Here is a 5,225-nt window from a genome sequence, read left to right as displayed (position 1 = left end):
TCTGCAAAGCTATGTCGCGTACTGCGGTATTCGGAGACACTAAAAGCACCATAGTAGAACACAGATGAAGCTTCTAAGTTGATGTAATAGCCAGTAAGAAATAGTACACTTCAAGGTTTATGTGTCGATTGTTGACTTTTCAGCTGGCTTTGGTGCCTTGGACATGAGCTAGGACCTTAAGATTCTGCATCAAAAGGAGGACTAGCAGCCGAGTTGCACGGGAGAATGTGAAAAGTGTTCGTATGTAGTAAAAACCTGAGAAATCCATCCGTTTTCGTCATTTGTTATCGAATTGACTTAAAGCCAGATCGCCTCTTGGCTGCTCTTCTCTCTGAAACGGTTGTACTTACCGTCTGCAAAGCTATGTCGCATGCTGCGGTATGCGGAGACACTAAAAGCACCATAGTAGAACACAGATGAAGCTTCTAAGTTGATGTAATAGAAAGTATGAAGTAGTACAATTCAAGTTTTAGGTATCGATTATTGACTTTTTAGCTGGCTTTGATGCCTTGGACATGAGCTAGGATCTTAAGATTATGCATTAAAGGAGGACTAGCAGCCGCGTTGCACGGGAGAATGTGAAATGTGTTCATATGTAGTAGAAACCTGAGAAATCCGTCCGTTTTCGTAATTTGTTATCGAATCGACTTAAAGCCCGATCGTCACATTGGCCGCTCTTACCTCTGAAACGGTTGTACTTGTTTTCTGCAAAGCTATGTCGCGTGCTGCGGTATGCGGAGACACTAAAAGCACCATAGTAGAACACTGATGAAGCTTCTAAGTTGATGTAATAGCCAGTAAGAAGTAGTACAATTCAAGTTTTAGGTATCGATTATTGACTTTTTATCTGTCTTTGGTGCCTTGGACATGAGCTAGGACCTTAAGATTCTGCATGAAAGGAGAACTAGCAGCCGAGTTGCATGGGAGAATGTGCAAAGTGTTCATATGTAGTAAAAACCTGAGAAATCCGTCCGTTTTCGTCATTTGTTATCGAATCGACTTAAAGACCAGATCGTCAAATTGGCCCCTCTTTTCTCTGAAACGGTTGCACTTATCGTCTGCAAAGCTATGTCGCGTGCTGCGGTATGCGGAGACAATAAAAGCACCATAGTAGAACACAGATGAAGCTCCTAAGTTGATATAATAGCCAGTAAGAAGTAGTACACTTCAAGTTTTAGGTATCGATTATTGACTTTTTAGCTGGCTTTCGTGCCTTAGACATGAGCTAGAACCTTAAGATTCTGCATGAAAGGAGGACTAGCAGCCGAGTTGCACGGGAGAATGTGAAAAGTGTTCATATGTAGTAAAAACCTGAGAAATCCGTCCGTTTTCGTCATTTGTTATCGAATCGACTTAAAGCCAGATCGTCAAATTGGCCCCTCTTTTCTCTGAAACGGTTGTACTTATCGTCTGCAAAGCTATGTCGCGTGCTGCAGTATGCGGAGACACTACAAGCACCATAGTAGAACACAGATGAAGCTTCTAAGTTGATGTAATAGAAAGTAAGAAGTAGTACAATTCAAGTTTTAGGTATCGATTATTGACTTTTTAGCTGGCTTTGGTGCCTTGGACATGATCTAGGACCTTAAGATTATGCATCATAAGGAGGACTAGCAGCCGAGTTGCACGGGAGAATGTTAAAAGTGTTCACATGTAGTAAAAACCTGAGAAATCCGTCCGATTTCGTCATTTGTTATCGAATCGACTTAAAGCCAGATCGTCAAATTGGCCCCTCTTTTCTCTGAAACGGTTGTACTTATCGTCTGCAAAGCTATGTCGCGTGCTGCAGTATGCGGAGACAATAAAATCACCATAGTAGAACACAGATGAAGCTTCAAAGTTGATATAATAGCCAGTAAGAAGTAGTACACTTCAAGTTTTAGGTATCGATTATTGACATTTTAGCTGGCTTTGGTGCCTTGGACATGAGCTAGGACCTTAAGATTCTGCATCAAAAGGAGGACTAGCAGCCGAGTTGCACGGGAGAATGTGAAAAGTTTTCATATGTAGTAAAATCCTGAGAAATCCGTCCGATTTCGTCATTTGTTATCGAATCGACTTAAAGCCAGATCGTCACATTGGCCGCTCTTCTCTCTGAAACGGTCCTAATTATCGTCTGCAAAGCTATGTCTCGTGCTCCGGTATGCGGAGACTCTAAAAGCACCATAGTAGAAAACAGATGAAGCTTCTAAGTTGATGTAATAGCCAGTAAGATATAGTACAATTCAAGTTTTACGTATCGATTATTGACTTTTTAGCTGGCTTTGGTGCCTTGGACATGAGCTAGGACCTTAAGATTCTGCATGAAAGGAGGACTAGCAGCCGAGTTGCATGGAAGAATGTGGAATGTGTTCATATGTAGTAAAAACCTAGAAATCCGTCCGTTTTCGTCATTTGTTACAGAATCGACTTAAAGCCAGATCGTCACATTGGCCGCTCTTCTCTCTGAAACGGTTGTACTTATCGTCTGCAAAGCTACGTCGCGTGCTGCGGTATGCGGAGACACTAAAAGATCCATAGTATAACACAGATGAAGCTTGTAAGTTGATGTAATGGCCAATAAGAAGTAGCACAATTCAAGTTTTAGGTATCGATTATTGACTTTTTAGCTGGCTTTGGTGCCTTGGACATGAGCTAGGACCTTAAGATTCTGCATGAAAGGAGGACTATCAGCCGAGTTGTACGGGAGAATGTGAAAAGTGTTCATATGTAGTAAAAACCTAAAAATCCGTCCGTTTTCGTCATTTGTTATCGAATGCACTTAAAGCCAGATCGTCACATTGGCCGCTCTTCTCTCTGAAACGGTTGTACTTATCGTCTGCAAAGCTACGTCGCGTGCTGCGGTATGCGGAGACACTAAAAGATCCATAGTATAACACAGATGAAGGTTCTAAGTTGATGTAATAGCCAGTAAGAAGTAGACCAATTCAAGTTTTAGGTATCGATTATTGACTTTTTAGCTGGCTTTGGTTCCGTGGACATGAGCTAGGAACATAAGATTCTGCATGAAAGGAGAACTAGCTTCCGAGTTGCACGGGAGAATGTGAAAAGTGTTCATATGTAGTAAAAACCTGAGAAATCCGTCCGTTTTCGTCATTTGTTATCGACTCGACTTAAAGCCAGATCTTGACATTGGCCGCTCTTCTCTCTGAAACGGTCCTAATTATCGTCTGCAAAGCTATGTCTCGTGCTCCGGTATGCGGAGACACTAAAAGCACCATAGTAGAAAACAGATGAAGCTTCTAAGTTGATGTAATAGCCAGTAAGATATAGTACAATTCAAGTTTTAGGTATCGATTATTGACTTTCTAGCTGGCTTTGGTGCCTTGGACATGAGCTAGGACCTTAAGATTCTGCATGAAAAGAGGACTAGCAGCCGAGTTGCACGGAAGAATGTGGAATGTGTTCATACGTAGTAAAAACCTAGAAATCCGTCCGTTTTCATCATTTGTTATCGAATCGACTTAAAGCCAGATCGTCACATTGGCCGCTCTTCTGTCTGAAACGGTTGTACTTATCGTCTGCAAAGCTATGTCGCGTGCTGCGGTATACGGAGACACTAAAAGATCCATAGTAGAACACAGATGAAGCTTCTAAGTTGATGTAATAGACAGTAAGAAGTAGTACAATTCAAGTTTTGGGTATCGATTATTGACTTAATAGCTATCTTTGGTGCCTTGGACATGTGCTAGGACCTTAAGATTCTGCATGAAAGGAGGACTAGCAGCTGATTTGCACGGGAGATTGTGAAAAGTGTTCATATGTAGTAAAAACCTGAGAAATTCGTCCGTTTTCGTCATTTGTTATCGACTCGACTTAAAGACAGATCTTCACATTGAACGCATCTCTGTCTAAAACGGTTGTACTTATCGTCTGCAAAGCTATGTTGCTTGCTGCGGTATGTGGAGACACTAAAAGCACCATAGCAGAACACATATGAAGCTTCTAAGTTGATGTAAGAGCAAGTAAGATATAGTACAATTCAAGTTTCAGGTATCGATTATTGACTTTATAGCTGGCCCTGGAGACTTGGACATAGCTAGGACCTTAAGATTCTCCATGAATTGAGGACTAGCAGCCGAGTTGCACGGGAGAATGTGAAAAGTGTTCATATGTAGTAAAAACCTAAGAAATCCGTCCGTATTCGTCATTTGTTATCGAATCGACTTAAAGCCAGATCGTCAAATTGGTCGCTCTTCTCGCTGAAACGATTGTACTTATCGTCTGCCAAGATATGTCGCGTGCTGCGGTATGCGGAGACACTAAAAGCACCATAGTAGAACACAGATGAAGCTTCTAAGTTGATGTAATAGCCAGTAAGATGTAGTACAATTCAAGTTTTAGGTATCGATTATTGACTTTTTAGGTGGCTTTGGTGCCTTGGACATGAGCTAGGACCTTAAGATTCTGCATGAAAGGAGAACTAGCAGCTGAGTTGCAAGGGAGAATGTGAAAAGTGTTCATATGCAGTAAAAACCTGAGAAATCCGTCCGTTTTCGTCATTTGTTATCGAATCGACTTAAAGCCAGATCGTCACAATGGCCGCTCTTCTGTCTGAAACGGTTGTACTTATCGTCTGCAAAGCTATGTCGCGTGCTGCGGCATGCGGAGACACAAAAAGCACCATAGTAGAATACAGATGAAGCTTCTAAGTTGACGTAATAGCAAGTAAGAAGTAGTACAATTCTATGTTTTGGTACTGATTATTGACTTTTTAGCTGGCTTTGGTGCCTCGGACATGAGCCAGGACCTTAAGATTCTGCATGAAAGGAGGACTAGCAGCCGAGTTGCACGGAAGAATGTGGAATGTGTTCATATGTAGTAAAAACCTAGAAATCCGTCCGTTTTCGTCATTTGTTATCGAATGCACTTAAAGACAGATCGTCATATTGGCTGCATTTATGTCTAAAACGGTTGTACTTATCGTCTGCAAAGCTATGTCGCGTGCTGCGGTATGCGGAGACACTAAAAGCATCATAGTAGAACACAGATGAGGCTTCTAAGTTGATGTAATAGACAGTAAGAAGTAGTACAATTCAAGTTTTAGGTATCGATTATTGACTTTATAGCTATCTTTGGTGCCTTGGACATGAGCTAGGACCTTAATTTTCTGCATGAAAGGAGGACTAGCAGCTGATTTGCACGGGAGAATGTGAAAGGTGTTCATATGTAGTAAAAACCTGAGAAATCCGTCCGTTTTCGTCATTTGTTATCGACTCGACTTA

This window comes from Schistocerca gregaria, unplaced genomic scaffold (genome assembly GCF_023897955.1).
Source record: "Schistocerca gregaria isolate iqSchGreg1 unplaced genomic scaffold, iqSchGreg1.2 ptg000526l, whole genome shotgun sequence".
NCBI classification, from domain to species: domain Eukaryota; kingdom Metazoa; phylum Arthropoda; class Insecta; order Orthoptera; family Acrididae; genus Schistocerca; species Schistocerca gregaria.
Note: the sequence above shows the minus strand (reverse complement) of the source record.